Here is an 18,927-nt window from a genome sequence, read left to right on the forward strand (position 1 = left end):
ACAGCTGTGTTGAAATGTAATTGGATAAAATTATGGGTAAAATGTAATGGTGATAGGCTGAAGGAGGAAAACCCAGCAAAACCTGTCTGTTCAGATTCTTCTTGGACTCTTTGTATAGCATTATTTTCTCCCAGGAAGGGGCAAGATCTTTCTGGAATGAGAAGCTTCAAGAAATAAGGGAGAAAGGAGGGAGTGACTTTCTAGATTGTATTGCTTGCGTTGGAGGAGAGGTGTTCTAGTTTCTATGATTCACTTTGGGAAAGTAGTATATCATTTTCATTCTTTCACTGATCTATGAGATAATCCTATTTTAGAAATGAAGAAAATTTGATTTTTAGAAATTAACTAAATTTTCCAAATTCACTCAGTTCATTACTGGTTGACCCAAGAAGACAGAACTGGCTTTTAACATCTTAAATATTCTACAAGTAATTCTTTTATCTCTGAAAATTTAAACATTTTCAAAATACTTTAATCTTTAAAATACTTTAATCTTTACTGTAATTTACTGTAATCTTTAAAATGTCTTTCATGAGAAAATTTTTGCAATCTACTCATCTGACAAAGGGCTAATATCCAGAACCTACAAAGAACTCAAACAAATTTACGAGAATAAAACAACCCTATCAAAAAGTGGGCAAAGGATATGAACAGACATTTCTCAAAAGAAGACATGCATACAGCCAACAGACACATGAAAAAATGCTCGTCATCACTGGCCATCAGAGAAATGCAAATCAAAATCACAATGAGATACCGTCTCACACCAGTTAGAATGGCAATCATTAAAAAGTCAGGAAACAACAAGTGCTGGAGAGGATGTGGAGAAATAGAAACAGTTTTACACTGTTGGTGGGATTATAAACTAGTCAACCATTATGGAAAACAGTATGGCGATTCCTCAAGGATCTAGAACTAGAAGTACCATATGACCCAGCCATCCCTTTACTGGGTATATACCCAAAAGATTATAAATCATGCTGCTATAAAGACACATGCACACGTATGTTCATTGTGGCACTATTCACAATGGCAAAGACTTGGAATCAACCCAAATGTCCATCAGTGACAGACTGGATTAAGAAAATGTGGCACATATACACCATGGAATACTATGCAGTCATAAAAAAGGATGAGTTTGTGTCCTTTGTAGGGACATGGATGCAGCTGGAAACCATCATTCTCAGCAAACTATTGCAAGAACAGAAAACCAAACACCGCATATTCTCACTCATAGGTGGGAACTGAACAATGAGATCACTTGGACTCGGGAAGGGGAACATCACACACCGGGGCCTATTATGGGGAGGGGGAAGCAGGGAGGGATTGCATGGGGAGTTATACCTGATATAAATGACGAGTTGATGAGTGCTGACGAGTTGATGGGTGCAGCACACCAACATGGCACAAGTATACATACGTAATAAACCTGCATGTTATGCACATGTACCCTAGAACTTAAAGTCTAATAATAAATAAATAAATAAATAAATAAATAAAAGTAAAATGTTTTTCATGATAATTTTCTAGGAAAAGGTTTTTATAGGTTTCTATCAGAGGAGACTAGAATCTCTGTTAGCTATTTTGACCTACAATTAACACAGGAAACATGATACTAAGTACTTATATGGATATCAAATTATGAGAAAAGTTTATGTATTTTTATGTATCCTGATGGGTTATTACACCTTTACTATTAACATGTGAGCTGCATTGTATGTTGATAGTTGAATCTGATTTGAGCTAGAATAGTTAGTTCGTAAACATTACGTTTTAATTTAATAGCTGCAATCCTATTCAGTTTTTATCTTTCATTGGGAAATATAAACTGAGTAATACATGCATGAGCAAACCATATAATCTTTTTGGGTGATGGGCTTTTGACTTGAATAACCCTTTAAAACCTCATTGATTATATTTTTTCAAAGTTTTTTTTTTTTTCTTTTTTTTTTTTAGCAATTTCAACACCTGTTTTAGGAGTTGAGAGCTAATTTTTCATAACCGTCTTGTAATTGTTACCATCATTCTTTGGCTTTATCCTTCTCTATTTTGAAAATCATTTTGTAGTTTACTCCATCAGTTTTGTTTGATACAAAACAGTGCGTTGTTTTGCTCCTTTCTTATTTCTCCCCTTATAATGTTTTTACAGATATTACTGTTTATAAGCAATAAAACAAACACAAAAGCAACCTAAAACTGCAATATAAAACTCTTTGTAACAACGAGGGGGTTGAAGTCATGCTGTATAATCAAAGTGATTAAAAGGAAAAACGAAAACTACTGCTTCTTTTTTGTCATTCTGGTTTTTAAGACTGTATCTCACTCTGTTGCCCAGGTTAGAGTAGAGCGGTACAATCAAAGCTCACTGCAGCCTCTGACTCCTGGGCTCAAGCTATCCTCCCACCTCAGCCTCCCAAGTAGCTGGGAGGAGAGATGCAAGCTACCATACCTGGCTACTTTTTTTGTATCTTTTGTAGGGACGGGGGTGTCCCGATATTGCCCAAGCTAGTCTCAACTCCTGGGCTCGAGTAATTCTCCCATCTTGCCCTCCCAAAGTACCAGGATTACAGGCATGAGCCAGCATACCTGGCCAACTACTGTTTGTCTACACACACACACAACTCTTCTGACACCAAATATGTGATACTTTTTCCTTTGCCTACCATTCTCCAATTTTGTCTAGTAAGACTGGGTGTCTTACAATTTAACTCAATTCTTATGCTAATGACCCAGAGTTAGTGCAGACTCCACAGGTTAAAGACTCAGTCTTACAATACATTTCTATACTTCAGATGCCAATCACATGTAGTATGTCCCCAAATCTCCCACAACTTCTCTCCAACATGGCCACAAATTGGGGATTCCAAGTCCTTCCTCAGGTTCAATAATTTGTTAGAACAGCTCACAGAACTCAAGGGAACATTTCCTTATAGTTACTAGTTTATTATAAAGGATATAACTCAGACATAGTCACATGGAAGAGATGCACAGAACATGGTGTGGGTGGGGGTACAGAGCCTCCATGTTCCCTCTAGGCATGTCATCTTCCCAGTACCTGGAGCAGCATTAACAGTTGTAACTTTCTCAGCCACATGACAAATTTAAATGGTTATAAGGAAACTCAGGAATGTTGCTAGAAACAAAGAAGACATTAGACTCAACACAATTAGTAAGCAGAACAAAAGAGAATTTGCAATTTACTCTTATGTTTTTAATATTTGACTTTTGGGGGACATTTCTTGATTAGAACTTATGTGTCCTATTTAAATTTTGGCGAATGTCCCTGTTTTATCATTTAAAATTAAATCTTGGGTTAACTTGAACTTTATGCCCCCCTCAGAGAAAAAATAATTTAGAATTCCACTTTTCCAGACATTAGGATTGTTATTTTTGCTTGCTACGAGAAATTAAATACATGACATTCTGAAAAAAAGTAGTGCTTTTCCTAAAATAGTCTTGAATTCTATCTATCCAGATAACAAGCGGATCCATGCCACCGTTTACTACTAAAACCATTTATCATCCCATGTGTTTGCAATTGTGTAGGACTTTTTTTCAATGATTTTTTCCTTTTTTACCATTTGATTGACAGATGCAATGAAACTTGTTCACAGCTCCTATCAAAAACAAGTGCTGCCATGTATTAACTGAAAATACCCATCCTTCATCTTGGAAACCTCATAAAGAGTCTGATATTGTAAATGTATTTTCCAAAACATTAAAAAAAGAAAATATTTTGGTGTTTTGCCAAAGTTCCCTTAAGAATTTTAAAACTTACGTTGTGTAGATTTTTTTCAGAGGAACTGCATGTATAAAAAATGACTTATGTGGTCAAATTGAACACTTAAAAAAATTTCTAGTTGAACAAAACCTTGAAGGCAACATTTGTATAGAAAATTAAAAAAAATATATATATTTATATGTCTACACATACATATTGTTTAAAAATCTTATTTAACTCTTTAAGCTTTATAAATTGGAGATGTAATAGCTGCCAGGAAATGGTGTAGTGAGAAATGATGAAATAGCACATACAAAGTAGTTACCTAGGTAAATCTCTATCCTATCACCAACTCTTCCATCTCAGAGGCCTCCTTTGTCACACAAGCTAAAGAACCAGTTTCCACTATGTCTTATTCTTATAATCCTTTTTAAATTTAATTGATACAAAGCAATCTTTTTAATGTGTTTGTATTCCCTACTAGGGCAGAGACATTTTGTGTTCATTTACTGCCAAATTCTCCAGAGTTATTCTTATACATGGTATGTGTTCATTTACTCATTCATTCAAAAATAATTCTTAGAACTTACTTTACTTTTGGTGGGGTTACCGTGCTGAACGAAAAGTGAAGTTTCTACTTTGATAGGATATAAAAATAGTTAATTTATAAGCCACACTTTTTTGATGGGTCCAAATATATATGATAATTGTGCAATAGTTTCTAGGCCTATTTTTTTTAGCATATATCAGCATAGGAACAAAATTAGTATGTTGTACAAAATATTGCGTTGTAACTTTTCTAATATTTACGTTGAAGGGAGCCATTTTACATGGATATTTCTAATTTGGGGAGAGTTGCTTAACATTATTGGATGTCACTGTTTTTTACTTTTTCCATAGGTGAACGAAGGGAGCCAATTCTGATGCTGTTCTACAGTCTAGGGCTTAAAGAACCATTATTCATTGTACTTTTCAATATGTGTCACTTCCTTTCATAGAATGTCTTTGTGGCCCTTTCCTAGATGTCATTAATAAGGCAGTGTAGAGTTTGTCCTTGGTGGGAAGATGTATAATAGTGGTAACACTTCACCATTTCGGAATATCAAAACTGTATCCATGTGCCCTGAAACATTGAGTAGCATCTAGCAAACCATATGTTTCCTAATACTGTTTTATATAGTGTTACAAAAAAGTATCAATTAAAAACATTATAATGCTAATTCATTTTAATTTAAACACAATCTAAATAAAGTCCTTTCTTATACGTTTACATTCTGGAGACAAAGTTTGTGAACTGCACAGATGATCTAACAAGTGTTTCAAAATAAATTGCTCTGTTAGCATTTCCTATACAGATTCATTATCCTTTGTTTCTGTGCTTCGTTCTGACCCTTAGGCTTGGAATTCCTTACCTATAGTCCTTTGAGCCCATTGATTCCTCCTTATCCTTTAAGAATTATTCTAACCATTCTTTTCTTCTGGAACCTATTTCTGCCCTTCATTCACTCCAGAGTGATTAGATATCCTTTCTTAGTGTTCCCATAAAATCATGCACATATTTATTTCGCTTACCATATTTTTCATAATTATGTTTCTTCATTTGCATTTCCTATTAGAATGTGACCTTTTTGATACTCAGGATTTTATGTGTTACTCTTTGTAACTCTGAAGTATAACACAGTACCTGTCTTATAGACAGTGCACAGTAAATTTACATTGGATTAGTGGATGAATAAAAGTTAAGAATGAAGATGGATCTGATTCTTCATGCAGACGATAGAGCCTCAAGGAAGGTATAGTCCAGAAGGGAGAGCACGATTCAGTGATGATGGCTTTTCCCACTGTGATAGTAGTCAGAGTTATAGAATGAATGGGCAATAATGAAATAAAAATTGCTTGAGGAAGAACATGCAATGTAGACTAGAGAATTGAGTAACCATCAATTAAGATTGTCTTTATGGAGTTCAGTAGAGATAGATTCCATAATTGTTGTGAAGAATTTGGAAATTGTGCACAGATTAAAGAATTCTGAAACTTAGTTGAAAGTAACTTGTTGAAAAACCTTATAGTAATTGGGAATACAGGCACAAAGGATGTTGGAAAGTTTATTTTACAGCCATAAATTATTGATGAGTTATCACTGCCAGCATATCCTCAGAAGACATTTATGTTGTCAATTTTTAAAAGCACTTGGATAATTAATTTAGATTAATATAATTCACTTAGATTCTGTATAAAATATTAGTAAATGATATTACTTCCTTGATTTAGACTTTACTTTCTGCCACGGACTATGTTGCGTACATACTTTCATTTGCATTAACTTTAATACTTACTCCAATGTAATTATTCACATTCTACAGTTGAGGAAACAGAGGGTAAGAAAGCTCAATCCAATTGTCTTTGATCATAGAACTATTAAATAACAGTTCTGACATTAAATCCATTCCATTTGAATTGAAAAACTGTACTTACACTACTCTGCAGTATGACCCCAAGAGTCTCTAATATACATAAAAGTTTTCTGCACAAGTTGAAAGTGGTAAGTATACATGTCTATAAATCTAGTTGTCTCTTACATGGTTATTCATTTGTTTATTCAGTCATCAAACATCTATTGACCCTCTAGGTACTGCTAGGTACTACATATGCAACACATCCATATATCCTCATGGAAGTTACAGTGGAAGAGACTGGCATTAGAAAGATAAACAACTGTATAATGACAATTTTTGATAAATGCTGTGAAGAAAACTGGAGTGCCTTTCATTAAGTAGATTACAGAGCAGGCTTCTTATGTACTTACTTCCCTGTGGGCAAATGTAATTAGATTTACAATATAGCTTACTGTAATTCAAGAAGATGCTTAAAATAGCTTTAGATAAATGGTACCACCCCAGTGTAATCAAGCTGAACAGTTTGAAAACATTGGTCTTCTAGCAGCCTTTTCACAGCACAGAGAGAATTTTGGCAAACTGTGTGGTATTCTTGAAGAAAATCATGGTATTACACTTCAATAGGTTCTGAAAATTTACCAAATGTCACATCTGTATTTCAGTTTTGGAGGGTGACTTTGAAACTATTTCAACAATGACCTACATCAGTTCACAAAAGAGCATAATTATCCATGGAGATAACTCTTAGGTTGCCCTTTAAATAGCAGTATCTGTCCTGCTGCAACTCTGAGCATATGGCAGATTTTCAATTGGAAATATGGATACGGCATTTGATAAGTTTGAATATTAGGCTTAAGATATTGATAACATTTGGCATAAAATCAAAATAGTAATATAACAGGAGAATTTATTTCATTCAGAACTTAATAAAGCTGGGTGGTCAAAGTAAATAAAAAACAAAAAAAACACAAAGTAAAGCAAAACTGTGTGAAACTTTGCCGATGTTAACAACAACCTAGACCCTGACTTTAGTGCACATCGAAAGTTATAAAGTCTTGGCCAGGCACAGTAGCTCATGACTGTAGTCCCAGCACTTTGGGAGACTGAGGCGGGTGGATTACTTGATGTCTGGAGTTTGAGACAAGCCTGGTCAACATAGTGAAATCCCATTTCTACTAAAAATACAAAAATTAGCCAAACATGTTGTTGCATGCCTGTAATCTCAGCTACATGGGAGGCTGAGGCACGAGACTCGCTTGAGCCTGGGAGGTGGAAACTACAGTAAGCCAAGAAAATGCACTCCAGACTGGGCAACAGAGTGAGACTCTTTCTCAGAAACAAAAAACAAAACTGAAAACAGTTATAAAGTCTTATGTTTTAGTTTTAGAAGTTACCTTGGACCTGTAATATAATAACATAAATAACTGGTACTTAACTAATTTCTGATTGCAAAAAAATTTCTGAGTCAATGTTCTGTTATTTGATTTTTATTTTCTCACCAACAAATGTGTGTTGTAACTTTACTTCTCGTTCCTCCCTCCTCTTTCAAAATGTCTTTATAACAGATAGAAAACATAATTTCCTGACAGTTGGAGACATTTTTGTAATTATCTGCAAACCTGAGGGGCTTAAGATTCTATTTGTTAATGCTATTAGAAAGTGGTTGAAATGATTTTCATGAAGTAAGGAAAAATGTATGTGAAAGATAGAAGTTAAGCATGAAATCCAATATCATAATTGAAACCTGTTATCATTTATCAACTCTAGACATTGTCTTCCCTATTATTGTTTTTCCTGGAATTTCCTTATCCTGTTAGTACTCTTCATTACCTCTTATGTCTTTCTTGTGTACCACTCTCACAGGGGAGAAACCCTTAAATTAGGTCTTGAAGAATAAGCAGGAGCTTGCTCAACAGAAAGATGAGTTAGAGGATTTCTTAATAGGCACTGACATCTATTCAGACTAGAAAGTTAAATTAGTTCAATGTTATTATTAGATGTAGTGCAAGGGAAGGCATGATGTTAAAAGAGAATAAAGCAGTGGCATAGGGTCAGATCAGATAGCAAAACCATTTGATATGGTTTGGCTATGTCCCCACCCAAATCTCATCTTGAATTGTAGTTCCCATAATTACCACATGTTGTGGGGAGACCCAGTGGGAGGGTAATTTAATCATGGGGGCTTTTACCTCCATGCTGTTCTTATGATAGCAAATGAGTTGTCACAACATTTGATGGTTTTATAAGGGACTCCCCCCTTTGCTTGGCTCACATTCTTCTTCCTGCTGCCAAGTGAAGACGGACATGTTTGCTTCCCCTTCTGTCATGATTGTAAGCTTCCTGAGGCCCTCCCAGCCCTGTGCAATGGTGAGTCAATTAAGTCTCTTTCCTTTATATATTACCGTGTCTTGGGTATGTCCTTATACCAGCATGAGAACAGATTAATATAGTAAATTAGAACCACATAGAGTGGGGTGCTGCTATAAAGATACCCAAAAATGTGGAAGCAACTTTGGAACTGGGTAACAGGCAGGGGTTGGAACAGTTTGGAGGGCTCAGAAGAAGACAGGAAAATGTGGGAAAGTTTGGAACTTTATAGAGACTTGTTGAATGGCTTTGACCAAAATGCTGATAGTAATATGGACAATGAAGTCCGGGCTTAGGTGGTCTCAGATGGAAATGAGGAACTTGTTGGGAACTGGAGTAAAAGTCACTCTTGCTATACAAAGAGACCGGCAGCATTTTGCCCCTGCTGTAGAGATTTGTGGAATTTAACCTTGAGGGAGAGGATTTAGGGTGTTTGGTGGTAGTAATTTCTAAGTGGCAAAATGTTCAAAAGGAAGTAGAGCATAAAAGTTTGGAAATTTGCATCCTAACAATGTGATAGAAAAGAAAAATCCATTTTCTGAGGAGAAATTCAAGCTTGCTACAGAAATTTGCATAGGTAATGAGGAACCAAATGTTAATCACCAAGACGGTGGGGAAAATGCCTCCAGGGCATGTCAGAGACCTTCACAGCAGTCCTTTCCATCACAGGTCTGGAGGCCTAGGAGGGAAAAATCATTTCTTGGGCTGGGCCCAGGACCCGCCCTGCTGTGTGCAGCCTCAAGACTTGATGTTCTGTGTCTCAGCCACTCCAGCCATGGCTAAAAGGGGCCAAGGTACAGCTCAAGCCATTGCTTCAGAGGGTGCAAGCCCCAAGGCTTGAAAGTGTCCACATGGTGTTGGTCCTGCAGGTGCATAGAAGATAAGATTTCAGGTTTGGAGACCTCCACCTAGATTTCAGAGGATGTATGGAAATGCCTTGGTGTCCAGGCACAAGTCTACTGCAGGGGTGGAGCTCTCACGGAGAATCTCTGTTAGGGCTAGGGGAGTGCAGAAGATGAATGTGGGGTTGGAGGCCCCACACAGAGACCCCATTGGGGCATTGCCTAGTGAAGCTGTAAGAAGGGGGCCACCATCCCCCAGGCTCCAGAATGGTAGATCCACCAACAGCTTGCATCGTACACCTGGAAAAGCCACGGGCACTCAACTCCAACCCATGAAAGCAGCCAGGAGGAGGGCTGTACCATGCAAAGCCACAGGGGCAGAGCTGCTTAAGGCCATGGGAGCTCACCTTTTGCATCATTGTGACCTAGATGTGAGACATGGAGTAAGTCAAAGGAGATCATTTTGGAACTTTAAAGTTTATTGACTGTCCTAGTGGATTTCAGACTTGCATGGGCCTGTAGCCCCTTTGTTTTGGCCAATTTCTTCCATTTCGAATGGGTGTATTTACCCAATGCCTGTATTCCCATTGTATCTAGAAAGTAACAAATGTGCTTTTGATTTTATAGGCTCATAGGCAGAAGAGACTTGACTTGTTTCAGATAAGACTATGGACTTGGACTTTTGGGTTAGTGCTGAAATGAGTTAAGACTTTGGAGAACTATTGGGAAGGGCATGATTGTGCTTTGAAATGTGAGGACATAAGATTTGGGAGGGGCCGGGGGTGGAATGATATGGTTGGCTGTGTCCCACCCAAATCTCACCTTGAACTGTAGTTCCCATAATCCCTATGTGTCATGGGAGGGGACCCGATGGGAGGTAATGTAATCATGGGGGCTCTTACCCCTGTGCTGTTCCTGTGATAGTGAGTGAGTTCTTATGAGATCTGATGATTTTATAAAGGACTTCCCTCTTCGTTCAGCTCTCATTCTTCTCCTTTCTGCTGCCACATGAAGGATGTGTTTGCTTCCCCTTCCACCATGATTGTAAGTTTCCTGAGGCCATCCCAGCCCTGTGGAACTGTGAGTCAATTAAACCTCTTTCCTTTATAAATTATCTGTCTCGGGTATGTCCTTATAGCAACTTGAGAATGTACTAATAATGCACTGTAAAGTTCATGAAGAAATGATCACATCGGGTAAAATGTTTGGTGACCAGAAAGCAGTTCACTTACACTCCAGAAGCAGAAGGGAATGAAGGAAGGACTAATAGAGATACAGAAGTGTGCATAGGTAACGAAGATGTTGTGGGAGTTCATGCCTGATCTGATGGCATTAATTTTTTATTTAAATAAGAAGCCAGGTCACTTGGGTGTGTGGCTTATTCCTGTAAGTCTAGCACTTTGGGAGGTCTAGTCGGGAGGATTGCTTGACGCCGGGAGTTTGAGATCAGCTTGGGCAACATGGTGACTGCAAAACATGGTCACTACAAAAAAAAAAATACGAAAATTAGCCAGATGTGGTGGAATGTGCTTGTAGTCCCTGCTATTTTGGAGTTTGAGGTGGGAGGATCACCTGAACTTGGTGAGGTAAAAGCTGCAGTGAGCCATTATTGTGCCACTGCACTCCAACCTGGGTGATAGAGTGAGACCTTGTCTCAACAACAATGCGAACAACAACAATAAGAAGCCAGGTCAACTGCAGGAGGTGATTGAGGATATTTAGGGAACTTAAGGATAACGGATGATGTTAGAACTTTAATGGAGGAGAGGAAGATACAAAGATATATGTGAAGAGCTTACAGAACAGGCCTTGGGGTCCTGCTGAAATTGAAATATATGAATATGTAGTGGTATCAATCTATACAATTAATCCATTTTCCTTTGCTCTATTTAGTACAATAATTGTATAGTCCATTCCAAGTTTGGAATTTTGAGAATTCTTGTTGAAAGAAGACATAGGCATGGGGGACTTGAGATTGTTAGTGATTGATTATAGATGATATTAATATTTATTGAGTACATATGATGTGTTAGTAATTGTGCTTAGTACATTACATATGTTGCCACATTTAAACCTTTTTTTTCTATGAGGAAAAAATATTGTTCCCACTTTCTAAAAACCAGCTGAGGATCCAGGTATGTAATTTTCTCAAGATAGATTTACCATGATGTAATGTAACTGGGATTTGAGTGAAGATTAACATTGCAGCTGAATAGAGAAAAAAAAGTGAGGCTAAAAAAGGGTTCATAGTTTGGGAGAAAATATGTCAAGAGACTAACCAGTCTCAAGAGGATTCCAGAACAGGATTTATAGAAATAAAATATTTTAGATTGCATGAAATATAGGCAACTAATTGGTAAGTAGAACATCAATGTTTAAGCCTCTAGTGATAGAGGCATTCAGAGTGGCCGTGAGATCCAAGTGGGAAATGGTTTTCTGAAATGAGAGTTGAAGTAGAGATCATGAATTCTATGGATAGATTATTTATTGTAGTACATAGGTATTGATTATCAATATTGATTTGGTGAGATTTTGGAATCAGGAGAAATGGATTTTGAAGGACTGATCTAAAAGCTGATGAGTCCTAGTATTCAGAGTGATACAGATTGGTGAATGTAAGTGAAAAATATTTTTTTGCATGAAGGTGGAAAAGTAATGATACAAAAGCCACAAAATGGAAGTAAGATTATTCTGAGCCTCTATCTTGGTCTGAGTGTATGAAGACAATGACTTACATAAATCAGGCTTTCAAGGAGAAAACAATTTAGAGACAACATAATGTCTCGGTTAGGAATAAGGAAGTTTGTTTATTAAAAAATGGTAGTCATAGAGTGTACAATGGACAAGGTTGAGAAGGACATCAAAAGGAGTGTGGTAGGGTGGAGAGTATGAACCAAATGGGAAAAAGTGCATAGCTGTGTGAGTGAGAGATTGCGAAAGAAGGTTAGTGATTAGAGGAAGCAGTTTATTTGGGGCTTGACAGTGAGAGACAATAGGCATCAGTGGAATTTAGTGGCTTTAAATTTGTAAACAGAGCTTTGGTTTAAAGGTGTTTTGCTATTTCATTTCCAAATACTACCATGACCTGACTTTCAACCACATTATTATTTGAGCTAAGTGAGGATGACAGTGTTCAAAGTTCAGTGGTGGTTGGGGCTGATACAGGAGTCTTGTTGGTCAGATCAGTGGAAAATTTGGATGATATTAACTGGATCTATACCTCTGGTTTTGTGGCCTTGCTTAATAGTATTTTACTTTAAAAATTCTAAGCCAGGCACGGTGGCTCACACCTGTAATACCGGCACTTGGGGATGCTGAGGCAGGCGGATCACCTGAGGTCAGGAGGTCAAGACCAGGCTGTCCAACATGGTGAAACCCCATCTCTACTAAAAATACAAAAATTAGTCAGGTGTGGTGGCAGGTGCCTGTAATCTCAGCAACTCGGGAAGCTGGGACTGGAGAATCACTTGAACCTGGGAGGCGGAGGTTGCAGTGAGCCAAGATTGTGCCATTGCACTCTAGCCTGGGCTACAAGAGTGGAACTCCATCCCCCATCCCCACCAGAAAAAAAGTTCTAAAAATATTAGTACAAATTTTATAGATATTTGTCTAATATTTCACTTTTTCAAGGCATTATATTATATTATTTAATATTTATTGTTTAGGATTTGCATATCATCATTTATGCTTTGCTTATTAGGACAGATACCCACTTGATGATATTAATTTCCATTGTTAAATTTTAAAAGGGCATAGTCTTACCTGAGCACTTGAATAACTGTAACAAAAATTTAAATTGGGTCTGTAGATTTACTTGTTTCACAAGACATGAAAAAGAATGTGTGTTTTATATAAAATAAAGGAGATACTGTATTATGAAGTGAATTCTAAGCATGCAATTCATCAAAGTTTAGCACTAGAAGTGTTTTTATACACCACATAGTCCAACCACCTGTTTATGGCTGATTCATGTGCATTTGGTATCTTTTCATGAAAGATATTTCTTCTAACTGGTATCGTGGAAACGGTGAGCAAGATCAAAGTTGGAATATTGGCTCTATCCTTAAATCTGTATACCCCTGAGAACTTGGCTTCTCCAAGCCGAGTATTTCCTCTTCTGTATTTCCTCTTCTGTAAAATGGGGATGTTACCATTATCAAAAAGTGATTAAGAGGATTAGAGTGCCCATTTTACCTTTAGATATCTTTGACTATGAGGTCATACTTATATTGAACAAAAATCTATCTCTCTGTAATTCTAATCAATTCACTATAGTTCAGCATCCTAGGACCACGTTAGGAAGTTGAAAATTATCTTAAAACTGAGTTTCCCACTGTATAATTTTTGGTGTTTATGCAGCAACCTGGCCTTTAACAACTCATTATTAACCATGTCTTATTTTCCCCAAAGATAATGATTGAATAACTACATTTGCCAGGCAAGGGCATCTGGGAGTCTCCTGGACAAATTTGATCATCAGAGGAGTCCCATATGTCCCGGGAATGGGTCTGCTTTGGTATCCCTGCTGTGCTCAGGCGTGGGTTGGGAGGTGCGTGTGGGAAATGTGGACTTCACGCAAATTCAACAATGGATTTCAGAGGTCAGCAGCTTGAGCCCTTGGCCAGTTATACTTCCTCTAGTTGTAGGCCTTTGAGGCACATGCTTAAGAACACCACATCATATTTGTCCACCTTAATTGTATATAAAAATAAAATTGCTAAAAGCTCTAGTGTAGTATTTGCTTTATAGAGTGAAAGATAAATGTAAATTTTGCTATGGGGAGATGGTAGCTAAAAGAAGCTACGATTTATGCTTCTCTCTTACTCCCATGCAGAGCCCCCCTCACAACCACCCATGCTTCCCTCAAAGTAAGATGATAAACTGAGCATGGCAACATTCCAAGACAAGCTTGGTATGATTTGCCTTTGCAGTGTATCTTGGCTTTGCCCCTCCTCATGGTTAATTTTCAGTACACCACTAAACAAATTATATTTTTTCAATGTTTATTGATTTTTCTTTCATCTTTGACTTCCTCGATTAGGAAAAGGGTAGGCTGTTAATGTCTCTATAACAAAGAAGTGAGAACAAGATTGGTGAACTGAATAATTTTGTTAAAGTTCTGAGATCAAAGCTTATTGTCCTAGTGTTTCTGTTACTCATTTTCAGTATATGATGATGTAGGCCATTTCCTTAGATTCGATTCATGGAACTGTATTGCCCTTGCTTAGAGATTTTAAGTTACACTACTTATTAAGGAGTACCGTAGAATTTCTTATGTCAACCATGAAAACAGCTATATACCGTAGCTGTAAATAGTGTTTACAGTTATATACATGTAGTTGTTTGTAACATGGCTTTTTAGAATCTGTCTTCAGTGACTTTCAAAGATCACCTTTGCTGGTTATGTAAACTTAAAACAATGGATTTGCTTTTGGACATTTAAGAGTATGATGCGGTGTCTCATGCCTGTCATTTGCCAGCAAAAGAAATGTTACTCTTCAGCTTTGCCACAATGCCCTCACATTCTTCAACCTTGAGTTAGTCAGCCACTTATCAGCTGATGTGATTTTACATTTTTGCCTTGATCATTAATCATTCACTTTAAGTTCTCCTTTTGTAGTGTTTGCCAGTTGCTTCCAAAACAAACATGCTTTCTGGGCTTAAGGAAGGGAAAAGCAAAAAGATTTAAAAGAAGATAGTAGATGGTTTCACAGTTACTTTGGCTTTATTACTAATGCCAACTCCTATCATAAGGCAAGAACTAAGCTTGAGGTATTAATAAATATTTTATTCAAGGAACTTTTTTTCAGCCCTTATGAGAATTTATAAACATGATTGGATGGGATGGTGCTGTTAAGTTAAAGGGAGAGACTCTCTCTCCTAAGATAATAGATTGTTTGGTGATTTTCTGAAAATTTGAGTGTGGGTTTACATAGTTTTAAATATTCCTTTTAGATTTACTGTGGTTTCTAAAACAGTCTCTTGTTTTAGGAGGACATTTATTTATTTTGTGAAATAAATTAATAAAATTACATATGTCAGCTGACATAATTTTTCACTTTTATTATTCTGTAGATAATAATCAACCAGGTGTAAACATGAGTAATATATTTCCTCTATTACATCATACATTCCTAGCCCTTTGAATAAGCACCTTTGCAAAAATATATTTCATTTCTGTCTTGATTAAAATTTGTTTCATGAGTTGGAAGAGATCATGAACCCTGGGTAATGCATTTTGGTTGTAACTAAAATTCTTAAGTCAATTAATTATGAGTTACGCCAGACATGGAACTTTATGACACCCAGGGTATTCTATTAAAATAGCAGTATTGAAATAGCTGCTGGCCCTTTCTAAAAAGTATGGCCATTTAAATCACCTAAGTAATGATCTTTGAAATTACAGAATTAAAAATACCACGTTATTTCCTACCTGATAATTGGATGAGAAATTAGACATTAACCTAGCCTTCCAAAGGCCTAGAGATTCCATTTTTTTTTTCTTTCCTGTTCCTTCTTATTTGTGTTAATTTTATTTTCAGTAAAACAGATCAAGGAATTTCTCTTAGTTTATGAACCTTTCTAGAAAAGTAAATATAGCTTATACTTTTGCTATTGGTTTTATATTAAAGAAATTATGCAAAAGTTGCCTTTTAATAGAAGTAAAAGTCTTTGTAGAACTTATCTGTGATTTACACATGCATGCTTCAGAAGGTCAGGTATTCTAACTTTTGTACAAGGTAAAAGTTACTTGGAATATGGAAAGGCATGCTAAAACAAATAGAAAACATTTTATTTCATTTCAACTACCTTTCTTTTTAAAAAATCTTTATTTAGTAGACATGATTTACATATCAGCCCTCAAACATAACTTTTAAAGTTGGCTCCTGTTTTAAAAGAATAAAGTCACTCTTTAAGACAAATGAAACTTTTACTGCCCTGTATTTGCAGAACAAAATACTGTAAACTAAAATTAACTGTAATATTCTAATGTTGTAGAGAAGAGCCAGGGAATTTCTAAAGTCACGTTGTTAAAACAAATTTTTAGTTGAGAAATAAAAAAGAGAAAGAAAACTTCCTTAACTAATGGTTCTCAAATATTAGTAATATTATTTTATTTCACATGAGAATCAAAATGTGGGAGATCTCACTTGTTAGGTACAAGGTAAGAAATATAATTACACAGACAAAAATGGATTATAGCAAATAATACCAGTTTGTCACCATATCTATACATGAAATAAATTCAAAATTATATAATTTTAGTGGTAATTACTGAATCAGAAAGAGTAAGATGTTATGTTTTAAAAATATTTACTATATAAAGTTTAATTATTGTGGCATAATAATACTGGGAGTTTTGTGAAGTATATCTTAATATTGATTCTAAATTCAAATGAATTTATTGTTATAAGGAGATATTTTGCATGTAAAATTCACAAGTTTTTGTGTAATTTTTATTAAATTACAATGTATATATATGGTCTACTTATTATAGTTTTGGAATTTACAAAGTAAACAATTGATTATCAACCTAAAATTCCTTCCATTTTAAACTACAATGTCAAGGTTCTCTGGTTAAATCACGTAACATTACAAGTGCTATCAGAATGACCTCAGACTATTTCTGTTCTGTTTTCTTTGGCCTTACTCATGTGATATTTTTTATACTTTCAAAACCTTTGCACTGCACTATGCTACTGTAGAACAATCTGATTTTTCTTGATTACATCTCAAAGTTGATTATACTGATTTAATAATAAGATAAATATAAGAATTTGTAAACTTAAATATTTTATTTTTAAAATAAAGAATCTGCAGGGCTCTAATGTTTATTCATCTATATATTCTAATTTTTACTGTATTAAGTAGCAATATTAATATTATTAATTAGTGTCATTATTAATAATTATATTTTAATCGACTATTATGGGGTAACATAATTATAACATAGGGTTAGTGGTGATGCAAATGAATTTAACTAAATAATCTGTATGTAAAGGAGTCTTTATATAGAACTTTGTAGCTTTAAGAGAAGAGTTAATAGTTAATTGTTAATGTTAATTAATATTAATTAATATTAACTATTAACAATTATTACAATCAATAACAATTATTCATTCAACAATTGTTATTAATAACAATAATAGCAATTATTATTCATGTTGTTATCATTTCATTGCCAAACACTGTATGTATTGGTATTTTACAAATGTTAACTAGCTTAATTCAATAGTCAAATTTTTGGGGTAAATACTAGTATATCCTTTGTTTTCAAGTAAAGAAGTTGGACAGAGAAGTGAAAAACTTGTTTCAAGGTTCATATCAAAGAACATACAAGAACTGATTATTAAACATTGGTTATATTTTTATAATATTTCTGATGTATTGTTAAACCTTAGATGCTTCACTGAAATTTTGCTCAATTTTTAAGACATTTAATATAAATAGAATTTTAGTGTATTTATGTAAAAAATTTCAAGATATAACTTTATAAACACACACACATATGCATGCACACACACACGCACACACTCACACTCACATATATTTTTGTACCAAAAATGGAGGGAAACATCACTCAAAAGTTAAAAACAAGCTATTGGTTTGAAATCCCAAAGATGCTGGACTGAAATGAGTCTCTCTGATGTTTTGGCAGGAAATCCTCTACACCTTGAGAAATTTTACTTGGGACAGAAAATATAAGGGCAGGCACAAATAAAGGCAGGTGCCATAATTATAACATGGGGCTAGTAGTGATGTGAACAAATTTAACTAAATAATCTGTTTATATCTAAAGGGGCCTTTAAATAAAACCTTGGAGCTTTAAAAGAAGGTAAATAGCATTTTCAGCCAGTGCAATAGAAAGCTATATGTTATTAAGTCTTTCAGATATGAAGTTGGATATATTTTCCATTTTTCTAAACATGCATAAAAATATTTAGATGGTTACCATATTCTTTGATTCTTCTAGGAGTCAATCTTAAGATGTGATGCTTTCATGTGAAACCTGAAACAAGGTGATCTGGGGAACCAAAGACTCTAGGACTCTTGGTGCCAACAGAGCTACTCTGTGAGTATCCTTGGTGTGTAATGATGCTTTCTTCCATCTAGCTGTTGTAAGTCATGCTGTTTATGCAATTAGTAAATCTTACTGTGAATGGTAATATTGGCATGACTACTGTTTTAGTTCATTTTCTAAAATAGGACATACCTTAAACTTGGTACTTTTGGCTTCTAGTGTTTTCATGATCCAATATACTGTGTGATCTTGGTCAAGAGACTAAGTCTCAGTTTCTCTGTATATAAAAAGAAGCTAAATATAAACTTCCTTCATTAAAATGATTAAAAAGTAGTAAATGATAAAGTTTCAATAATATTAATAGAATTATATTCTATTTTTATTACTAACGAATTCTGATTTTAAAATTAACGAGAAAGCTAGAGATATATACTTTTAGTTATTTACCTTTATCATTGACACTTTTTAAAAATCTACATTTTGAACAAAAATGATCATATTGGGGTTTTTTACATTCATATTTTGTTTGCAAAGGGCTTATCACTCATGAAGTTTTCACACTCATGATTCAATCTGATT

The 18,927-nt window shown here is 35.3% G+C and overlaps 1 protein-coding gene across 7 annotated transcripts in view; it reads left to right on the forward strand.

Moving 5' to 3' along the window:
- The window catches only part of SLC16A7 (solute carrier family 16 member 7), a 169,953-nt gene that overhangs the window by 42,806 nt on the left and 108,220 nt on the right, over nucleotides 1-18,927 (forward strand). For 6 of the 7 annotated variants that reach the window (XM_005571408.5, XM_065524506.2, XM_005571410.5 and 3 more), the window contains one exon: nucleotides 18,301-18,399. The exons of the other annotated variant lie outside the window; for it this stretch is intronic. The gene's annotated coding sequence lies outside the window, so the exon portion shown is untranslated. The remainder of the gene's footprint in view (nucleotides 1-18,300; nucleotides 18,400-18,927) is intronic. 7 annotated transcript variants of the gene reach the window in all.

Source organism: Macaca fascicularis, chromosome 11, assembly GCF_037993035.2.
Source record: "Macaca fascicularis isolate 582-1 chromosome 11, T2T-MFA8v1.1".
NCBI classification, from domain to species: domain Eukaryota; kingdom Metazoa; phylum Chordata; class Mammalia; order Primates; family Cercopithecidae; genus Macaca; species Macaca fascicularis.